Source organism: Nuphar pumila, chromosome 2 (assembly GCF_984573655.1).
Source record: "Nuphar pumila chromosome 2, dmNupPumi1.hap1.1, whole genome shotgun sequence".
In the NCBI taxonomy this organism is placed as follows: domain Eukaryota; kingdom Viridiplantae; phylum Streptophyta; class Magnoliopsida; order Nymphaeales; family Nymphaeaceae; genus Nuphar; species Nuphar pumila.
The window spans coordinates 142,926,233-142,950,757 of record NC_143250.1 but is presented as its reverse complement, the minus strand read 5'-3'; the positions used below and the strand labels follow the sequence as shown (position 1 = coordinate 142,950,757).

The 24,525-nt window shown below is 38.8% G+C and overlaps 1 pseudogene; it reads right to left on the bottom strand.

The window, feature by feature from the left end:
• Positions 1-4,691: 4,691 nt before the first annotated feature.
• LOC149847408 (DNA polymerase delta catalytic subunit-like) lies at positions 4,692-21,390 on the bottom strand (annotated as a pseudogene).
• Positions 21,391-24,525: the final 3,135 nt, after the last annotated feature.

The following is a 24,525-nucleotide window of genomic DNA, read 5'->3' as shown; positions in this document are numbered from 1 at the left end:
TAGCAAAATACTCACAAGAGTTTATGTACAAAGAACGGGCAGTTGATGATGGCTTTCGAATATGAATTCTTAAATAATGGCCAATATGAACACATCCCCATATGTAAATATGCCAATAAAACAAAAATAATGTGTTAGTACCAATCAATTACGGACTTTTTCTTTTTATAAGAAATCTGGGGCCACTGAGATTCAAATCCGAGACCTTTCTCGATTACTATAGTGAAACCTAACCATCCAGCTATCCCATTTGAGCCTTGAGCACACCAAGATTTGAAAACAACACCTGATGTGGAACACCAACCATGGTCACTAAAAAACATAAAAAAAAAAAATCAATGACAACAGATAGGATTTTGCTTCCTCAAAGCCAAGGCCCATCATTACAAGGTTGAAAGAAATATTTTAATTGCCTAACAACTTTTGAGAAGTTTAAAGTACTCGAATGCTTTGGAAAAGATAAAAAAGAAAGGAAAAACAATAGAGACCCTGTGATCCCTAAGAAAAAAGCCACTTGCACTAGGTGCTCTTTTCTACCCACATCAAAAGTAAACCCTAACCCTTAAACCCATGGAAGGCAAAAGGCAATTCTTCAGGTTATAAATGAAAAAACAACTATTATTGTTAAAAGTCAATCAGTTTACACAAACTATTCTGAGTTTACTACGACAGAAAAAGGCAGGAATGGGCATCTTTGAAAAGAAAACGTTTGACCAATTTTGGGCAATTTTTCAATTCAGTCACAATATATGACATTCTCAGATACCGATATTATAGCAAAAAAAAAAACAACATTTTGTATAATTTTTGGATGCTTGATATATGTTTTATATTTTTACATATGCAGATATTTTCAGTATAATTTTCCTAATACATTTTTCAGAATATCACAAGATCTTCCCTCACCAATATTTTTGCAAGATTTGTGACTAAATTATTTGATGACTATCATATTAATAACAGGGAAAAGAAAAAGAAACGAAAAAAAAAAACATTGCCTACAATTTTCCTCACATGCAACCTTTTGTTTGGTAATGAGTGGGACCCACCCGGACAACTACCTAGGCAGCTAGTTACCAGGCAAGATGAACCTGAATCTGCAATGAATGCACGTACGTAGGGGTGTCAATGGGTCGGGTTTGATCCAGACCCAACCTGTACTAGGATCAGGTGATAAATAAGAAGGTTTAATTAGAATTTGGGTCCAAGCCAAAAGGTCCTATTAATCCATGAAGCCGGGTATGGTTTGTGAAACTTCATACTAAACACGGGCCCGAAGACCTGCAATTTTTCAATGTAAAAAAGATAAAAATATTATTTTACAGGTTATGGTCCGAGCCTGGTTCATTTAATCCTTCTAGAGTCTGGGTATGATTTCTTTTATGATGGGTCCAATTGAACTCAGATCCAAATATGATACCATCATATCAAATCAGGTTTGGGTCTGGTTCCACCTGGATCTGGACCAAATCTGACCCGTTGACACCACTACACGTAAGTAACCAGGTAAGGTTCCACAGCATTCAAATACTCTCTCTCTCTCTCTCTCTCTCTCTCTCTCTCTGACCAACTTTCTCTCTTGGCTGGTTTAGAATGTAGACCAAGCATAATTGATCAATGATTTACTGTACGTTCCAGCCGAACTGAAACAGGCCTAGTAAATACACGGAATTTATTCCTAACAGGACTGGACCCCTTTCTCAAACGGTTCAGAATTACCTTACTGGATCCCAGCCAATCCAATTCCGATTCTGATTGTACTTGGATGGAACTCCCATAAACCTGATTTCATTTTTAATATAATCGGAATCATAAATTTTGACGTTCTTAGCAATGTTCCATCCCCTATAATAGGAGTCAAGCTAGCGTGCATGATGCGTTCGTGGAAATGAGCGTCACACACGCACAAGCACACACATGGGCATGTGTGCATGCATGCCCACACTCACACAGACATGGCAGAGTGAGAAGAATAAACACAATTGATCCCCAATTTATAATTTACATGGAATGTGAACTCTTCACATGCCCTCGTTGAATGTGAACTAATCTCATTCATGTAACCCCCTCTCACTTTCCTTTGCCTTTTGAGTGCTTTGTATCAAATCGGTCACCCCAGGTTGGACCCGATTCGAAATGTCCAACATTCTCTCACTTGACCCATTGACACGGAAATGCACATAATCGAGGTTCTTTCTCGTTATCTCGATTCAACTTTCATATAAGTTTACATGTTATCCTGTATCACAAAAATGAATCATATGAGTCATGGAGATGAACACCTCTATACGAGATATCATATTTTCATGCAATACAAGATTATTCGTTTTCAGTGTTTTAGTATGTTAAGATTACTTTTATGAATAAGTTGGTATCTAATCATTCTATTGGTCCTTTAATATTGTTATTCTACTATTCTCTTTACCCAAACGAGAGATTCTTTATACAGAATCAACAATATACAAAATCATAGAAAATCAATTTAGTTTCATAAATGTAATCACATATAATCATAGTGTATTGTCATACATCAAAAAGAAAGATGCATTCCCATTACATGTTGAGAATATAATCTTGGTGTTAGCCTTTTAGTTTTTTTTCATACCGACTGTATTAATACATACTAAATGATTCTCAATTCTTTCTTTAACAATAAAATAATTTAACTCTATGTGTCGACATGAGGTGAAACTCTTTTTATTATTCGAGGACACGATAGTTTCATTATCACATAAGATCTTTAATGGCCTTCAAATAGAGCCTATGATAAAATCTCGGTTAAATCAATAATTTTTGCTTCAATGGCTTTTAGAAATTTCTTCACTGTCCTTCAGTGAGAAATGACACTTCGAATATTCTTAGTCACTCGTGATTGCAAAAATAACATGCTAAGATTATTTAGATTATTTGAACACTATCACTTCTCATAATCAACCTTCTGAACGCTTTCACTTATTATAGACAACCTTATGTTCGACTATACAAGATTTATATCGAAAAGGTAAATGTGAAAACATGTAAAAAACCCTATAAACCTTTAAAATTGAATAAAAAAACCCATATTCCTCCACTAATTTATGAAAACAAGGTCTCTGCATTCAGAAAGCAGTGAAAACCCAATAGGAACCAATCAAAAAAAGCTTTGAACCGGTCTTGAAATACCCTTTATCGATCAGATAATCGGTTCAGTCCTTTAAAGGGTTTAAATAGTACATAAACCCACCAGTCCAAATTCATATCCTATTTCAATGGATCCTAGGCCAGATCTGAACTGGATTCTATGTTGGATTCAAATCCTAGACCCTATCTATATTCAAACCTAGTCCGAGCAAGATATCGGGTTGGATCTGAAACTTGGGTCTGGTCCAGATCCAGAACCCAAAACCTAAATGGGTTTGATTCCGAATCGCGGTCCCGAGAACGGGTTCAGACAAGATCCACCCGATCCTCCCTCCCACCCCCACCCCCCACACATACCCGGTCCACCTGAATCCTTGGATCTGGGTCTCGATCGGGTTCGTGCAAAATGGCAACAACCTGATCCACCCAAAACCCATCAGGTCCGGGTTCAGATTGAGTCAGCCCCAGGTCAGGATCCACTATAGGTTGCTATAGTGGATCCCGACGCTCCATCCAACGTTGGTTTCTCAAACCCTCCCGCTTTGTCTTCTACTTTTGACCACCGACACCAGCGGCCGACCGAAATTCCGCCGACAATGGCAACCCTCTGCCGATGGCCTCCCTCCCCACCAGCAACAACCGGTGAAAAGAGGAGTTTTCTTTTTTTTGCAGTGTTTACCCTCTTCTCAGCATCCTCCACCGACTGCAGTCCAAATGAGAGAGAGAGCACCTTTGTTGCACTCATCAAGCAACCATGTCTCTCTTTATATAGGGGAGAGAGAGTGGGGTTACATGCATGTGAACATTTCACGTGCCCTCGTTGAATGTGAACTAATCACATTCACAGAACCCCATCCCACTCTCTCCTTTGCCTGAGTGCCTTGTGTCAAACTGGGTCACCTCCAGTTGGACCCAATCCAAAATGTCCACCAATCCAATGTACAAAGCTCACAAACAGCTCATTTTATTCCTTTTCGGGTTACATCAATAGCAGCCTATATATATATATATATATATATATATATATATATATATATATATATATATATATATATATATATATATATATATATATATATATATATATATATATATATATACAGCCAAAGTGACCAATAAGCATCCGTTAGTTATAAGACCGATTCAGATCAACCATATCAGAAGAAAACTAGGCTTAGTGAGCCTAGGATGCACAAAATGGTGCACTAAAAGGAACAAAAACCGCACCTGCACACTGAGCTGGTCCTCGAGCACATGAATTTGCACCCTCAGAAGTTAGCCTGAGAGTAGCAGCCAAGTATGTCAGCCTTGCATCCATTTCCACTAATATAGAGCCAACCTTTTTATCACTGTGAACAGTAAATTCCGCTATAGCGCATAATCATCTGCAGTCCACTTGTAATGATTCATAAAGATAATAGACGGGAAAAGCAAATATGCTAGTTAGCAGCAGTATAATTCACCTACAAATAAATGAAAATTACACTTATGAACAGCATGAAATGATTTACTTATTACCAACCTCCTACTAAGAGAACATGATAATTTTTTAAGCAAAAATTTATCATCTTTCAAAGTTTCCACCTATGCAATTGCAACTCGGCCTCTGCCAAGTCCTTCTGTGCCTTTTTCCTCCGATAGAATATAGGACAATCACGACTACAAAAATGACGTGATAATCAGCAATATGATTACATGCACCATGATTACAGGATGCAGGGGATAATGATGGAGACCTTGTACATAGAATATCCTGGTGTAGAGACCCTTGGCACCTTTAACATTCTGTCCACAGACTACCAAACTGTATCTCCAACTCCCTCACTGCAAAAGGCATAACATCAAAGTTGATAAAAATACAGTTGAATACGAATCATAGTTCTGTGACAGTCAGGTACCGTTAGAAACTGTTTTGCTATACAATTCAACTTCCCTTGCCTTGCAGTGTATACAAAGTGTTTGTTCTGCATTACTGGCAATCCAGGCAAAAAAAAAGGCATCAGCTTCCTCGTGTACAAGAGGTGCAGGTAGTAATCAAATGTACCAACACATCTATGAGAAAAATCTATTTTCATCAAAAACTGTGTCAAAAAAATTTATAACAAAGGAGGTGATCTATTAAGAAAAAAGACACATTTAATTTTAAAAAAGGATATTATCTATTAAGAATGCAAAAAGATGTAGATTTGGTTAACATGCACCAAACTTATGTCAGGAAACCGATTCTAACTTAATTTTTGCCCTGGTCTTCAAGAAATTGGAAAGTATTCACCGAAGGCAAACTGCTAAATCCTAATCTCTTTTAATGCCAGTCACTTCAGATCACCAATCCAAACACACAATGGTAGTGCTTAAGTGTTCAGAACATCATTTCAGCCAAAAGGCAAACACGATATCAGAACTTATATGCACTATAATAGAACCAATCAGTCACCTGATCGGAGTCTTGCAGCCAATACAGCTAAGTTGCTTTTTTGCAAATTTCATTATACCACTGTTTGAAGGAGTTGAAATGGAAATAGATCTGGTGTGACTACCATGGAGAAGCTCCTCTTCTGCATTTTTCAAAATGGGCTTAAATATTCTCATAAGAGACTGCAAGACATGCATAAAACATGAGTCGGCCATTGAACTTTAAAACAAATAAATAAATAAATAAGAGAGAGAGAGAGAGAGAGAGAGACTAACCTTACTAATTTGGTTCTCAAGATAGAAATGATGATCTATGGGAATATTATTCTCCAATACAAATATAGGGTCCTCTGATTTTTCATAGGCCTGTTTAACATCAAATCAATGCTCCTAAAATTAATCAGAACTTTCACATGTATCAGCCAGTTATCAAACTTGTCAGATTTCATATAACCTACCTTAGCACCTTTTGCAGCTTTAATAATTACATAAGGAACCCGGTCACCAACATTTGGTGCAGTAGCAGCATCTCTCTGTCATAACAACCACATTTAGGATTGAAAGAATTTTGTTACAGCACATATTACCAGACAAGGCAAGCTTGAAGGGCAGCTAAACATAAGCTTTATGAAAAATTGCTTGAGAATGTAAAGCTCCAAGAGAAGAAATATAATGGAAGCAATTAAACATCAATGTCTTCCCAAAAGATTTTGAAAGCAAAAGTGAATTGCACAGGATGAGAGAGAGAGAGAGAACAGCTGATATGGTCAAACAATGTATGTAACGATGTTTTCTCCCGAGTATTTAGTCCATTAGTTTTATCAAAAGACCTCTATAAATATGAATGGAACTTCTATATTTATTTAACTCAGCAAACAGAATCAGTGTCTCCGAATTTGTTTCCATTTTACATATGTATGTATATACATACAACATTTTGAACAATACAAATAAGATTACAAAGAAACAGGAAAGTCTAAAAGTGTATTCATATTCTAAAAAGCACCTACATTTTATTTGAAAAACCGAGACAACTACCAACAAATCTAAACCATTAACTTTTGAATTTCAAACGTTCATCTAAGTTTCCAAATCTACGAAAAAACTCCTAGGACAGTAACAAAGTTAAACATTCTACCTGCAACCACAGGCCTCAAGCTTTTGCAATGTTTCTTTCAGTGAATCCAAAATTACTTAAGCCCCTACTAACTTGCAAGAAGAAATAGCATAAGCCTATAAGGCATAACACCCTAATTTAATTCAGGCACAGGTACTATCACTAATCTTGAGCATGGTATGTCAAACCCTAAGTCACAGGGATTCAGCCAACCGGGTGCCGCACCTGCGTCGACGCAACACAACGTGGGTGCGGCACCCGATGCGGTAAATGAACCTTGGGTGCGGTCAATGCACCCAGGGTCATTTTTGTCTAAATTTAAGACTGAAAAAAAAATGCCCGATGTTTTATTGCTTGAGAGGAGGAGGAGCAGGGAAAAATCTCCCCAACCTGTTAAAATAGAGCATCCAGATCCATACACACAATGCTATTGACGTGTGTTGTGTTTTTATTCTCATTAATGGCATTTATGTAATATAGTCCCATTGTAAATTACTTTATATATGTGACGATTAGGGCTCGGTGGCTGTGTTCTGCTGCCCCAGCCATTCTGCATCTCTCTCTGTCTCTCCCTCTTCTTTATTTTCTGTTTCTGTGCAGCTTGCACTGCGGTAAAGACCCCTCACCAAATCTCATATGGTATCAGAGCTTAGATCCAAGTAAGTTCCATTAATCCAAGCTTTTGATCTCCCGCTCTCTACTCTTCTTCTTCTTCTATTGTTCTTCTTCTCCCTCTCATACTCCCCTATATATTCCTTTTCTTGTTTCTGCCCTGTTGGGTCGTTAGATCTGCCATAGTTTGGTTCAGATCCATTATTTTACTAATCAAATTTGACTTGAATCGTATTCTATCAGGTTCAGACCTAATATTTTGAAACAAATATCTTCTTGTCTGCCCAGTCTTTGGATTTGATATGCGTCGAGTGTTACCAACATCAGATCTGGACCTTTACATCAAGATACTTTCTTGATCTTGATTCTCATACCCAATCCAAATCCTTGTGCCTATTTCTTTACCTTCCTTTCTAATATCGTCTTCTTAGTTCTGCTTTATTCACGTTTTGCGGACTTTATTTGTCCAGGATAAGAAATAACGTGTTACACTATTTCACGTTATATTTGTCTACAAACTGTTAGTTGATTGATTGATGTGTGTATGAATTGATATCGATATTCCATCTCCTCTGGTTATATCAGATCTGGGTTTCCTCCAAACCCTAATCTCAATCCCTCTTTCTTCTCTATTCTTCTCACTTTCTTCATTACTTTTAAGACAGATCTGATCACGTCAGATTTGATATATCGTTCTTCTTGAGATTTAATCTGCCCATTTACTGTCGGTAAGTTCTTTGTCGTGAACCACAACATATCGGTCCTCTTTGATTTCTGCCTATTCCTTTCTCTGAATTGTTTCTTTGTTCTCCATATTGTTGTTTACCTTTATGTATCGCTGATCGTTCATATCAGATTTCTTTATATATTGATGTCCCTAATGTAATAGTGATTTTCACATTCACTATTATAAATCTTCCTTCTTCCTTTTAAACGAGCAGTAAAATCAGTCTTGTGCTTCTCTGTGCAACGTCTATAGGCAGACTTCAAGGCATTGACTGCGCAAGTACATGTTCTATTGAAGCTCTTGCCTTGTCTGCTTATTCGTTGTTTCATTGATATGGATTTCTACTCGACTTCTTTTGATCCCTCTGCTATTTTTTTAAACCAGCTTGTTACAGAAAAACTCACCCATTCTAATTTCTTGACATGGAAGAGACAAATACTTCCGTTCATACGAGGATCTCGATGAACATCTGGATGGTTTTGTTTTTGTGCCACCATGACTCATTTTGCAGAAAACCAAGAATGAGAAGGGTGACACAATTACCAAATCTGTTAAAAATCTAGAATTTACAGCTTGGAGAAAGCGGGATCAGTCTTTGGTTGCTTATATTACGTCAACACTCTCTCAAGAAGTGTTGGCTACTCTTTCAGATGATTGCACTGCGACAGATCTATAGAGTAAGTTCTCTGAGATATCAGAAGCTCGAGTTATGTACTTGAAAAATGAGTTTCAAAGTTTGAAGAAAGGCTCAATGACAGTTATGGAATACATAGACCATATGGAGAGTATTACTGACCAATTGACTATTATTGGAAGCGTTATTTCAGATAAAGATAAAGTACAACAACTTCTTAATGGATTGGGTCCAGATTTTAACATGTTTACCACAGCTTTGTCATGTCTTCCCCACTTGCCCAACTTTGACGATCTTCAGGCGAAACTTCTCCAGCATGAGATGATTATTAAACAAAGGGCAAAAGGAAATGAATCAGCTCGTTCTCACTTAGTTTTGGCTATAGACACTTTTGTAGGTTTTGAACGAGAGAATGGAGGAAATCAAGGAGGTAGAGGCTGAGGACGTTTTGGGCAGGGAAGACGTGGTATCTTGCCTACACCTAATATTTCGGGTGCTTTTAATGCAGGGAATCAGAGGAGAGTGCCCACTTGCTTTTTATGTAACAAAAGAGGACATGTGAAAGTTGATTGTTGGTTTAATCTAGAAAACAGAGGCAAAATAAACAAAATTGAGAATAAGTCAGTCACCACTGTTGACACAAAAGCGCCATCTGCAGATGTGCAACAACTTTTACTATCAGCATTGTCCCAGATGACGATCAAGCAAAATGAATAAGGAGAATGGTATGTTGACTTTGGTGCTGCCACTCATGTCACGGGTAATGCGGGTAAGTGTCTCACTTATTGCCTTATCTTGAAAAAGGTAGTATAGTTACGAGAGATGGAACTTCTCACTCCATTAGTCATATCGGCAGTGCACATATTCCTATGTCAAAGTCATCACTTCACTTGTCCAATGTCCTTCTTGCTCCTAATATTAAAAAGAACATTGTCTATGTGGCTAAACTTGTTGACGATATGAATTCTTCAGTCGAATTTACTCCCTCCTCTGTTTATGTTAAGGATCTAAGAACGAAGGAGACGTCCGCTGAAGGAGAGCGACGATAAAACATGTACGTCTCCAAGGAGATTCCCTCAGTTCCAGTTCTCCAGTTAGAGTCGTCCAAGCATTCTTCAGTATCTTCGTCTTCAGAGTCTTTGTCTTTCAGTTCAATTGAAGTCTTTGATTCATCTAATTGTAATAAGCCAGATATCTTTGGCAAAGTCGCTTGAGACATTGTAGTTGAGGTTTCATTGAAAATCTTGTATCTGATGTTCTTCTTCCGAAGTCTAGTTTGTGTTCCCTTTTAGAGAATAAAAAATGTTCATCTTGTGAACTCTGCAAAAGTCATGTTCTTCATTTTCATATTATTAATAAAAGAGCTTCAAAGGCATTTGAGATTATTTGTTCTGGTGTTTGGGGACCCGCCTCTATTCCTTCACTCTCTGGCCATCGTTACTATATTATATTTATTGATTCTTATTTCCGCTATACTTGGATATATTTCTTGAAACATAAGCATGAAGTTTTCCAAATATTTCGAGAATTTCATTCGATGGTCAAAACAAAGTTTTCCTGTGATATTGTGCATTTACAATATGACGGTGGAGAAGAGTATTCATCGAAAGAGTTTATTGCCTTTATTCGGAATAAAGGAATAAGTCGACAGATTTCTTGCCCTCATACCCCTCAACAAAACGGGGTCGCAGAGAGGAAACACTGACATATTGTCGAAAGTGCGATGAGTATGTTACATGACAGCAAGGTGCCCATTAGTCTCTGAACAGAAGCTTTTCACACATATGTTCATGTCATAAATCGTTTTCCTATGGCTCTTTTGGATCAGAAATCTCCTTATTATACTTTATTTGGGCAACATCCCTCTTATGATGAGATGCATGTTTTTGGTTGTGTATGTTATGTGCATATTGATTCATCTATGCGAAATAAGTTTCAGAACAAGGCCGCTAAGTGCAGATTTGTTGGGTAAAGGCTATCGATGCTATGACTCTACTACAAAACGTATTAGGACCTCCAGTAATGTTTTTGATGGGCAGAATTTTCAGATCAATGACTCTGAACAGTTGTCATGTCGAGAAATAGAGGTATATGATCCATGGATGAGCGCAGACCTTTTTGCTAATACAGGAGAGACATGTCAGGTGACTTGTCCTTCCTTTGACTTGAGTAGAGAGTTTGGTGACTCACAGATGCATGTCGAGCCATCTTCAGTTGAGCCACCTCCAGTTGAACACTTTTCTGGACAGATTTACACTAGAAGGGACAGAAATACAGGGTCGAGGGATGTGGAAGTCATCTCTAGTGATTCGGCCCAAAGGCCGTCACGCATCAGACATCCTATTCAGCGATAAGTAAGTTATGAGACTTTTTCCCTTGATTTTCAGTTGTTTATGTCTTAGCTCACAAAGCAGAATGAACTCACTTATTTTAATCAAGCCCTTCAATCCAGTCATTGGATTGAGGCTATGAATGAATAAATGGAAGCTCTTCATGAGTGCTAAACTTGGAAAATAGTACCTCGACCAGAAGGAAAAAATGTAGTTGGCTCAAAATGGGTTTATAAAACAAAATATAAGCCCGAAGGAAGTATTGACAAATATAAGGTGCGATTTGTTGCTCGGGGATTCACGCAACAATATGGTGAAGATTAAGATGAAACATTTAGTCTGATAGTCAAAATGGGCACAATTCGTGTCATCATATCCTTAGCAATCGACCGAGGATGAAAGCTTAGCCAGATAGATATTAAAAATGCATTCTTGCATGGGGTTTTAAAGGAGGAAATATATATGGAACAACCTCCTGGATATGCCGAGAAGGATCCTACTGCCTGAGTGTGCAAGCTAAGGAAATCTCTATATGGGTTGAAACAGGAGTCTCACGCTTGGTTTGAAAGTTTCTCCATGCAAATTCAAGGCTATGGTTTTAGAAGATGCTCTCTGGACCACTCGCTCTTTATTTACCAGAAGTCATACATCATTACACTTCTTCTCATATATGTTGATGATATTGTGATCACTGGGAGTTTAGACAATCATGTGCAAGTAAAGCGGTTTTTGATGAAAATTTTCAAGATGAAAGATTTAGGAGAGTTGAGGTACTTCCTTGGTGTGGAGGTTGATAGACAAAAAGACACATTGACACTCATGCAACAGAAGTACACTCTTGATCTTCTGGAAATGACCGGGATGACGAATTGCAAACCAGTCAACACTCCGAGTGTATTCCATCAAAGGCTGAGCTCTAAAGATGGCCACCTTTGTATCAACCCTACAACGTATAGACGTCTTGTAGGGATGCTGCAGTATTTGACTTTTACCAGACCTGATATAGTTTATGATGTCAATCAGGTATCTCAGTTTATGCATGCTCCAACGGAAGGTTATATGGAAGTTGTGAAGCGTATTCTATGTTATTTAAAAGGAACTCTAGGAGACCGACTTGTTCATCGCAAGAACGATAACCTAGATCAAGGACATGAACTCGTCACTTACACAGACGCTGATTGGGCAGGTGATCCAGATGAGAGACGATCCGTCTATGGATATTGTGTATACATTGGACACAATTTAGTGTCTTGGAGCAGTAGAAAACAAAAAACAGTGGAACGATCGAGTACAGAGGCAGAATACAGGTCGATGACTGCAGGCACGGCAGAAGTTACATGGATTAGACACTTATTGAGTGATCTTGGGGAGACAATTATTCTATCATCTCTTCTATGCGACAATCAAAGCGCAATAAATATTGCATGTAACCCTATTCAGCATAGCATAACGAAGCATATTGAGATTGATCAACATTTTATACGACAAAAAGTCGAGATGAAAGAAATAGAACTACGTCATGTTCGAATAGAAGATCAAGCGGCAGACTTGTTTACCAAGGGGTTAACAGGACGTCAATTTTGGTTGTTGAAGAGCAAGTTGTACATGCTCCAAGGCCATGTACAACTTGAGGGAGGGTGTTAAAATAGAGCATGTGTATGGATCTGGATCCAGATCCATACGCACGATGCTATTGGCGTGTGTTTCACATTAATACGCACGATGTTATTAACGTGTGTGTGTTTTTATTCTCATTAATGGCATTTATGTAATATAGTCCCATTGTAAATTACTTTATATATGTGACGATTAGGGCTCGGTGGCTGTGTTCTGCCGTCCCAACCATTATGCATCTCTCTCTCTGCCTCTCCCTCTTCTCTATTTTTTGTTTCTATGCAGCTTGCACTGCGGTAAAGGCCCCTCACCAAATCTCATACAACCTCCCTCCTAAAGCCGACGCGACATTGCCTTCGCCGATGCTAACGGTCTCTGACTCCTTCCGGCCGCTCCTCCTCACTTATCAGGTACGTCTCTCTCTCCCACTCTCACTCGCTCTCGCTCTCAGTCTCACGAGCTCTCCATCACTCTCAGTCTCTCTTCTCTCACTCTTAGTCGGTCTCTCTCTCACTCTCAGTCTCACTCTCCATCACTCTCAATCACTTAGAATGCACCTCCCGTAAGTTCCCTCACAACCATGATGTCAACTCCCTCTGTTATCTCTCTCTTCAATGTGGAAGAGTCGGCTAGCTAAAAAAGCAAAAGACAAAAAAAATGTAATTGTTAAAACTTCAAAATTATATATATATATATATATATATATATAATTTTTTACATTTTTGCCCTGCCGCACCCAAGCTTTTTTAAAGTGCTGCATCCCCGCACCCACACCCATGTGACATAGGTCAAACCAAAAACTTTAAAAATATAGGGAACTCATAGGCAGAGAGGAAATAAATTATCTTAAAATAATCCAAATAAAGGAAAGCATATGTCGAAATAACGGAAAAGATCAAAACATAGACCATATAACACCACCTATTTTGTGCGCTCTACATCACCATACATTTACAAAGAGAAGCCTCGTGACATTTTAACAAAATTAAGAGATCAAAGAATTGCTGAAAAGGTTTTATTGAATGAAATTTCCTCAAAATGATGGAGCTTGAGGCATGTGTTGATGGGACAGAATATATAGGCATCAATGATTGAAAGAATCAGATGCTGCTAAGCAGTTCAAACCAGAGTTACTGGAAGCGCCATAGGGAATGGGGAAGTGTGCTTCCCCAAAACGCATTTCGGAGGCTTGGAATAGCGTTCTTCCGAAACATGCTGGGAAGCGAAAAAATTGGGAAGCGTGCTTCCCCCTTTTTTCATTTTTTTGTATTTTTATTTTTATTTTATTTTATTCTCTTTTTCGCTTCCCCTCGCTTCCGAGACGATTTCTAGTTCACTTCTAAGTCGTCTCATGCTTTCCGCTTCCTAAAATTTTAAAAGTGCCTCGCTTCCGCTTCTCGAATCGCTTCCCGCTCCGGCTTCCTCGGCTGCAACTTTGATTCAAACAAAATTCTAAAGAAGAGGCACAGGAAGATAACTTCCTTTGCGCATGCGCTCAGCAAGTTCAACATGTGCAGACTTGACGGCATATTTTTGTCAAGCCCTATCAGCCAAAAGTTTGGATTTCTTAAATTACCATTCTAATCCAAGCAAAAATTTCTTGAAACCAATAAAGCACATAGTAAGCATGGCCAGCAACCAGTAGCCATATACCTCAACTTTCCATTTAGATACCACTTAAACTAACAAACTACACTAACCTTTGTAATCACCAAAAGAGACAAATCCATGCGGTTCATAAGGAGATCAGCAATTGTGTTCTTAACATACTGAACAGCTGATGGAATGTCACGATCAAATAGTATTTTGTGAAGGCACTCAATCACCAAGTTCTTTACCAAAAGACAGTTGTCCCTTCGAAATGTTTCAATGCCTGCACCACACAACTTGGGAAAATTAATAGGCATACAGGTCCAAACTAGAATCTCTCAAAAGTCTAAATCCAACTCACCTTTTGTATCCATCTTGTCATATTTTTCTGGGTCCGTCCACAAAAGTCCAGCATATCTCTTCTTGCTAATAAGATACGGATAATAAACTTTCTCAAATTCCAGCTTGATGGGCTAACAATTAAACAAACACAAAAAACGTCCATTCATCAATTTGTATGTTAATCTAGGGGTATTTTGTAACTAAAAATAATTGATAGTATGCAGTCAAGAAAAAATATGCTCACCTTCATTAGACCATCATAGGAACCCACTTCGAAACAGTTGTATAGTCTCACTTGCTGCCCAAATTTCAGCTCTTTGGACCACATCAATTAAAATACAGGCTTAAATGTTATAAAGAGCTGTGTTGGTGACATTTCAAAGAAATTGGATATGAACCATCATAAAGATGACGACTCATCCCTCAAACTCTGAGACAGCAATACAAGTGCTTTAAACGGTATAAACTGCTCGCAGATTAGGATCAGTTTTCTGTGTTAAAAATGTAATATCAATATGTAATGACAATAATGTATTTTTAGTTTAGTTAAAAGCTAGTTAGAATTAGGTTTAGGATTTTATTTTAGAGTTTTAGACAGTTTTGGACATGTTACTTTTTGACCAAAGTCAAAAAGCAACATGTACTAGAGAGTCATTGGACTCCCAACGACTCTAATTAGAGCCGTTGGGAGCCCAACAACTCCCTCTTTGCTCTCTCCTTTATGCACTATAAATATGGGGCTATTCCCCCTTGTAAAGTAACTTTTAGTTATACACTGCCGGTCCCAAGCCCGGATAAAGGAGGAGAGTTGCGGTAGGCCTGTGACAGCCAGCATAAAAACTTAGTCATACCCTATGAATATGAACCAATATGAGAATTTAGTTGGGGCGTTCCCTACTGAGTGACGCGTTGTACTCTGTAGGCCCGGAGGCAGTGATAAATGGGCAAGGGTTGCTAGGTCGTCGCCCGGAAGTGACGCGTCACACCGGCGCCCGGGTGTGGTGTCAAATAGGCAAGGGTTCCCTCACTTTGTTGGACGGGTGGGGGTAAAGAAGTTAGTCCAAGACCATAAAATTAGGTTAGCCACTTGGAACATAGGATCTTTAACTGGTAAGTTGGTAGAGTTAGTAGATGTTATGTGTAGGAGAAAGATTGATATTTTATGTCTACAAGAGACCAAATGGGTAGGTGAGAAAGCAAAAGTGATAGAACCTTGGGGATATAAGATTTGGTATACAGGAATAAATAGGAATATGAATGGAGTAGGGATTGTTATGAGTCGTGAGTTTATAGATAATGTAGTTGAGGTCCGTAGGAAGGGTGATAGGATTTTAATTATTAAATTAGTATTATGTACGAATATTATTAATATTATTAATGTTTATGCACCTCAAGTAGGTTTATATGATTTTATTAAGCGTCAATTTTGGGAAGATTTAGATGGAGTAGTACAAAGGATATCTTATGGAGAAAGGCTTTTCATCGGCGATGACCTTGATGGGCATGTAGGCATTAGTAGGGATGAATTTGAGAGTATCCATGGAGGCTATGGTATAGGAGAAAGAAACAAAAGTGGAGAAAGGATTTTAGATTTTGGTTTGTCCTATGATATGATCTTAGCAAACACTTGGTTTAGGAAGAGGAAGTCTCACCTAGTAACATTTAAAAGTGGGGTTAATACGAGTCAGATAGATTTTTTCCTACTTAGAAAAAGAGATAGGGGTTGTTGCATCGATTGTAAGGTTATACCGGGAGAAAGTGTAGCTACACAATATAGAGTCTTAATTTTAGATCTTAGAATTAGACAATGCCGCAAAAGGGATAGACATATGATAGATCCTAGAATTAAGTGGTGGGCACTGAAATGAGCTAAACAAGGAATGTTTGTAGAGCGGGTAGTTAAGGAAGTTGATTGGTGTCTCGAGGAGGATTCAGAATCTATGTGGAATAAGATATCGGGTGGCATGAGAAATGTGGCTAAGGAGGTATTGGGTGAGTCTAAAGGCGGTGCACCGCTAGGTAAGGCTACATCGTTGTGGAATGAGGATGTCAAATTAGCTATTAAGGTTAAAAGAGAGTGTTATAGAAATCTAAGTAAAAGTCGTGATAATGAGAATTTGGAGAAGTATATGATAGCAAAGAAGGAAGCTAAAAAAGTAGTTCGGAACGCGAGAGATAAGGTATATAAGGAGGTTTATGACAAGTTGGATACCAAAGAGGGCGAGAAGGATATTTATAGGCTTGCAAAGATGAGAGATAGGAAATCGAGGGATCTGGGTATGGTTAGATGTATCAAAGATGAAACGCAAAGGGTTTTAGTTAAAGATGAGGAGATTAAGAAGAGATTATTTTGATAAGCTATTTAATGAAAGTCATGCTCAGGATCTTGAAGACTTTTCCATTCCTTTTCATGAGATGAATCGTGACTTTATGCACAAGATTCAAAAGAAAAAAATTGCAGAGGCTTTGGAGAAAATGAAATCAAGAAGGGCAGTTGGCCCAGATGGTATACCTATCGAGGCTTGAAAATGCTTGAGAGAGAAAGGTTTAGAATGGTTGACAAATCTTTTTAACAAGATTTGGCGGACAAATAAGATGCCTAATGAGTGGAGGAAGAGTACTTTGGTGCCTCTATATAAGAATAAGGGTGATATACAAGATTGCACAAACTATCGTGGTATAAAACTCATGAGTCATACTATGAAACTTTGGGAGAGGGTGATTGAGTCTAGGTTGAAGAAGGTTGTCATGATATCAGAGAATCAATTTGGTTTTATGCCTGGAAGATCAACTATGGAAGCTATACATCTTCTTAGACAACTTATTGAGAGAAATAGAGAGAGGAACAAAGATTTGCATATGGTTTTTATTGATTTGGAGAAAGCTTACGATAGAGTACCTAGGGACGTTCTCTGGTGAACAATGATGAAGAAAGGTGTTTCTCTCAAGTACATTAGTATAATTAAAGATATGTATAAAGGAGTAGTAACCAATGTCCGCACTTGTGGAGGGGTGACAACCAATTTTCCTATAACGGTTGGGTTACATCAAGGATCTGCTTTAAGCCCTTTCCTATTTGCTATAGTGATGGATGAGCTTACGAGATCAATTCAAGAAAATGTGTTGTGGTATATGTTGTTTGCTGATGATATTGTTTTGATTGATGAGTCTAGAGTTGGGGTTAATGCTAAGTTAGAATTATGAAGACAGACATTGGAAGCAAGAGGTTTTAAGTTGAGTAAGAGTAAGACAAAATACATGGAATGTCGATTTAGTAAGCAACGAAGTAATGATGGGAGTGTAGTGAAGCTTGGTGAGCAAGAAATACCGGTGGATGATTGTTTCAAATATTTGGGATCTATCATTCAAAAGTATGGAGAAATTGATCGAGATGTAAATCATAAGATAAAGGTTGGGTGGATGAAATGGAAGAGTGCAACTGGAGTGTTGTGCGATCGTAGAATGCCATTGCGGTTGAAGGAAAAGTTTTATAGGACGACTATTAGGCCCGCTTTACTGTATGATACGGAATGTTGGGTTGCCAAGAGACATCATATTCAAAAAATGAGTGTAGCTGAGATGCGTATGCTGAGATGGATATGTGAAAATACAATAAAAGATAAGATTCAGAACGAGGAGATACGTAAGAAAGTAGGCGTTGCACCCATTGAAAATAAGATGAGAGAGAATCGTTTACGGTGGTTTGGACATATTCGGCGAAGGCCTAATGATGCTCCAGTTAGAAGGATGAAGAAATGGGAAAATATATTAGTTAAAAGAGGTCGCGGTAGGCCTAGGAAGACATGGATGGAGGTGATAGGAAATGATATGAATGCTTTGAACCTCACCGAGGACATGTCATTGGATAAAAATGATTGGAGGAGAAGGATTCATGTGGAAGACCTAGAATGATTTTCTTTTTTGGTTCATATCGCCGACCCCAATTGTTTTGGGATGAAGGCGTACTAGTTGTTGTTGTTGTGTTGTTGAGTCTTAGACAGTTTTGGACATGTTACTTTTTGACCAAAGTCAAAAAGCAACATGTACTAGAGAGTCATTGGACTCCCAACGACTCTAATTAGAACCGTTGGGAGCCCAACAACTCCCTCTTTGCTCTCTCCTTTATGCACTATAAATATGGGGCTATTCCCCCTTGTAAACTAACTTTTGAGTGTGGGCTTTTTCCCACTTGAACGAGATATAATTTTTTGCCTTGCACACTCTTTTGAATATTTTGTTTGAACCCTAGTGGTTCAGTTGTTGTGAGTGTGTTGTGTGAACCATTGTGGTTATTGGGAAAGGATCTTCTGTGAACATCGAAGCTTCTTTTGTGGGTTTTATCTTCTTACATGGTATCAGAGCTCCCTTGTGATCAAGTTTTTTATCTGAGTGCATTGGGAAGTGTGCCACTCAAGTTTAGAGAAGAAGAGATGTTTCTTCAAGTATATGTAAATTCATGGTATAAGTGAAGCTTGGAGGTGTATTCGTATCTACCATCCGTGGTGGAGTACATTTTTTTCCTCTACTTCTATTTGTTTTCTTTTTTCTTCGTATTAAACCTTGTAAAATGAATGACAATGATAACATCACCATTAAACCCATTAAACTCAATGATTCAAACTATATTACATGGGCTTCAATTATGAAGCAACTTATATGGGGAAAGGGGTTGTGGAGATTAGTGGATGGAACTGACTTGAAACCTAAACTAACCTTCACAAAGGTTGAAGGTGAAAAAGAAATACCTCTTACGGAGGTAGAAAAGACTAAAACCATTACCACTTACGAGAAAAAGTGGAAAGAATGGAGAATGGGACACGTCAAGATTATGTCTTGCTCATAAGTAGTGTGGATATAAAAAAGTGTTCAAGTCTTACAAAGTTTGAATATGTAAATGACACTTTGAACTATCTTAAGATAATGTATTCTCTTAAAGACATTGCACATGTGTGCAATCTACAACATCAAGTCCGGAATACAATTTAAGGAGACAAAAATATTAGAGAGTACTATAATAGCTTGTCCGAATTATGAACCAAAATGGCATTGCCCACAAGACATAGAACTCCGCCAAAATCAATGGGCTAAGATCAAAATTTGAAGCTACCAAGTCCATTCTTCTTCATCAAGGAAAGGTTTCCTCAATAGAAGATACTATAGAAGAATTGAACATGGAGGAAAATCGGCTCAAAAATAGATTTGTCAAAAGTGATGATCACTCAGTTATAACCGTATCTAGACCGGGGAATCATGTTCGCACTTACAAACCTCCAAACTATGGAAGAACGAATGATGAAAATGATTTTAAGAAAAGAAAAGTAATTTGTTACTACTGTCGTGAACCAAAACATGTAAAAACTTACTCTGCAAAAAATCATATAGAAAGAAGGTTGCCTCTGTCGGACCTCTACAAGAATCCAATGAATCTTTCATTGGAAGCATGTCTCTAGCACAACTAGTGGAGACACTTCAACCACTGCTCAAAGGAGTGTCTTCCTTTACTGGAGCCGCAGTCTCTTTCATTAACACTCCAAGTTCAGATCCAGGTAAATTTCTTTGGCTTCTTTTCATATGACCCCAAATATTAATGTGTTATCTAAATGTCATTAACTCAAATGGGTCAAATGTATGGGTGGCAATCGGGTCGGGTTGACCGGTTGGCGGGTCGTGTCGGCGGGTTGGCGGGTCAGCATACCTCAACACGAACCCGACCCGTTTATTAAACGGGTCGGTTGTGGCAAACACGAACCCGACCCATTTATTAAACGGGTAACCCGACACGACACAGTTAACCCGTTTAATAAATGGGTTGGGACGGGTAAACGGGTTGGCAGGCGGGTTGGCGGGTCGGGTTCGGGTAAACGGGTTGACCCGCCCGCCTAACCCGTTTATTAAACGGGTCAGCCGGGTTGGCGGGTTGGCATACCATTAACACGAACCCGACCCGTTTAATAAACGGGTTAAGTGGGTCGGCCCGTTTATGACACGAACCCGTTTAAGCCAAACCTGAACCCGCCTAAGAGGTGGGTTGGCGGGTCGGGTCAGGTTTTGCCACCCCTAGTCAAATGTATTTACAGTTGATAGAACATCTCTTGAAATTATCTAAAAACGGCATCAACAGAAATTAACAGAAAGAGTAGAAATGACATCTATTATGCCAATGATACTCTTGGACCCAGTTTCATCAATTTGCAAATTCTTTCTCAGCTAGTTTGTGGGACAATATTCCACGCAATTGCCACAATATATAAAGATTCCTATAAGAAAAAGAAATTAAACAATGGGAAACATGGACGCATGCACAGCTTCTGCTCCTTTAGTGTGAACAATGGCATCATTTAAACAATAAGAGAAAACAAAAACCATCTCCAATTAGAAAAAAAATGATCAGAACCAAATTAACCGGTGAACAATAAGTATCCTAACCTCAAACGCAATCAAGTCCAAAGAAAACTAATCAAAACAAGAGCCGAACCTTCCTTCGTGACGCCGAAAATCGGAAGCACGGCTGCGGGGCCAAACGAATGGGGGCACGAGCTCCCTATCGCTCTCCACGATGATATAATCGATCTCAAGCTGCTAAAACAATGCGACCCAAACCCCACGAAAAACCCGCAAATCAAACAACAGAAGCCAAAAAAGTTAACCCTAAGGATCAGAAAAGAAGCGAAAGAAACAGATAAAGGGAAGAAGAGAAGAGGCGATTGATACCTATGCTCTTGGCTTGGGAGGAGAAGTCGGGGTCGACCGGCGGCCTCTTCCACTTGGCCAGGCGGGCGGCGAGGCCCTCGATGCCGGATTCTTCAAGCTCCTCGTCCCGGATTAGGGTTTCCTCCAGGAAGACATCCTCATCGACCATCTCCTCCTCCAGCGGGGGAGGGGGGGCGCCCATCCCTACCCCTCCTCCCCTGAGCTAGAAGGGCTTCTTTGATGTAGGGTTGGGAGGGGCCGCCGGGGTAGATGGACGCTTCTTGTTCTTCTCCACTACTCCTTCCTTCTTCCTCGCTTCCCATTCGTCCTCACACAGACTACACAGAAGAGAGAGAGAGACTTGGTTTCCCGCCGAGTGCCCCCATTCTTGCCCGGATGATCGCTTGGAGCACTGTGTGTGAAAAATATCGACGATATTTTGAAAAAAAAAGTGATATTTACCTGGCTGGTTTTCGGTGAATACTACCATAAATTATTTTTTCTGATTTTTTTAGTTTTAAAATTAATTAGCTTTTTTAATTTGTAAATATTAATGAAATTTGTTTTTTTATTTAAAATTTCCCTTTTTTGTCAAAAATATGATATTAAAAAAAAAACAAATCCTCACGAGCTTTTGGCTGCCGATAAAAACGGTTTGTCACTGTGGGCAGGAAACAGGGCCCGTGGGCCCACAGTCATAACTAAATAAAGCGGCAATATCACGGGCGTTAGTTTCTGGAGAGAAATTGAAAATTTTCAAATTTCTCTCATTTTTTGTTGGAAGATATCGGCAAAAGTAAATGTATTTAAATTATTAAAATGCATGCAAAAATGAATAAAGCCCATAAAAATTGTGCAGAGTGCAGTAAATTTTATGCTAAGTATAACAACAACAACAACTAGTACGCCTTCATCCCAAAACAATTGGGGTCGGCGATATGAACCAAAAAAGAAAATCATTCTAGGTCTTCCACATGAATCCTTCTCCTCCAATCATTTTTATCCAATGACATGTCCTCGGTGAGGTTCAAAGCATTCCATATCATTTCCTATCACCTCCATCCATGTCTTCCTAGGCCTACCGCGACCTCTTTTAACTAATATATTTTCCCATTTCTTCATCCTTCTAACTGGAGCATCATTAGGCCTTCGCCGAATATGTCCAAACCACCGTAAACGATTCTCTCTCATCTTATTTTCAATGGGTGCAACGCCTACTTTCTTACGTATCTCCTCGTTCTGAATCTTATCTTTTATTGTATTTTCACATATCCATCTCAGCATACGCATCTCAGCTACACTCATTTTTTGAATATGATGTCTCTTGGCAACCCAACATTCCGTATCATACAGTAAAGCGGGCCTAATAGTCGTCCTATAAAACTTTTCCTTCAACCGCAATGGCATTCTACGATCGCACAACACTCCAGTTGCACTCTTCCATTTCATCCACCCAACCTTTATCTTATGATTTACATCTCGATCAATTTCTCCATACTTTTGAATGATAGATCCCAAATATTTGAAACAATCATCCACCGGTATTTCTTGCTCACCAAGCTTCACTACACTCCCATCATTACTTCGTTGCTTACTAAATCGACATTCCATGTATTTTGTCTTACTCTTACTCAACTTAAAACCTCTTGCTTCCAATGTCTGTCTCCATAATTCTAACTTAGCATTAACCCCAGCTCTAGATTCATCAATCAAAACAATATCATCAGCAAACAACATACACCACAACACATTTTCTTGAATTGATCTCGTAAGCTAAGTATTGCAGATAAAAGGCACGTTTGGAAGCTAGAAAGATGTAGAAAAAATGATGCAAAATGAAAAATCCGAGACTTTTTCTTTGATGGAGTTTTTTTAAAAGTACATTTCAAATTTATTTTCGTGGGTGGTGGAGAAATGTTTTCTACTAAGAGAATTTATTTTTACACTCCTCACCACCCATCTCTCACCACCACCGCCCATGGTAATATCTTGTAATTTTTTGGGCTTTTAAATTTAATTAATGATATTTTTATGCAATTAATAATGTTTTATGCAATTTTGATGTAAAATAATAAGTAATATTATTTTAAATGTAGATGGGGGGGGGGGGGTTGGCACAAGCTTTGGACTCTAATTGGATCATGGACCTTGTGGCATGATCTAAGGTTTCTAATTAGTTTTATTTTTGTTTTAAAAAACTAATTAAATTAGTTAAAGTCTCCTCAATAAGAGGAAAAGGGGTTTTTCTTTCCCTCTCAAAGAGCTATCATGAGTTTGAGAGAGAGAAAAAACAAAAAAAAGAGATAGAGGCTGTCGGTTTCGAAAACCATAGAGGAGGCCATTGAGTTTTATGAGAAGCTTCATTAGGGTTCGTTCATTTGCATCATCGGTAAGGTACGGGTTTCATTGGCATGGGTTGAATCAAACATGAATTTAAGAAAATAAAGATTTAAAACCAAAATCTGTATTGATTAGATTGTTTTTTATAATAGGCTAGGCCATTTGAAATTTCTGAATCTATGCATTTTTTGTTTGATTTAATAACCTGTCTAGATTATATATTAATCTAATCATATGGGTCATGAGTTTTGGAGTTTTAATAACCTAATCTAGTTATGAGTTTATAATAAATCTTGGCATGAACTGTATAATGGTTGAGTTTGTCCATGTATTTTGGATTTCTTGTTTATGTATTTTAGAGTTGTGCAGTTTTATTCCACTCATCAAACGGTTTGCAAGGTCTAGGTAGGGGTGGCAAAATCTGACCCGACCCGCCAACCCACTTCTTAGCTGGGTTAGGGTTTGACTTAAACGGGTTTGTGTCGTAAACGGGTCGACCCGCCTAACCCGTTTATTAAACTGGTCGTGTTCGTGTTAGGGGTATGACAACCCGCCAACCCGTTTGACCTGTTTAATAAACGGGTTAGGTGAGTGGGTCAACCCGTTTATACAAACCCGTGAACCTGCAACCCATATATATATATATATATAAAGAGAAAGAGAGAGAAATGGGTCTGACCACTTTTCAGCCAGACATTTCCAGCCGTTGGATTTGATTTAGTTCCAACGGCTGAAAAACAGGTTACTTAGTTCCCTTTTTTCCCATTTGTAACCCTCACGCTACCCATTTCGCTCTCCCTCTTCTCGTCTCTCCTTCGCCCTTCGCCGCCGTTGCACCCTTCCTCTCCTCTCCCTCATCCTGCCCTCTTCCTCTCCCCTCTCGCTAGTGTGACCTCCGGCAACCACTCCGGCGACCGTCCGACAACATCCAACTGCTCTAGCGACCATTGATACCCCCAGAGCCACCTCCGCTCGTGTCTACTCTTTGCCCTCTCGT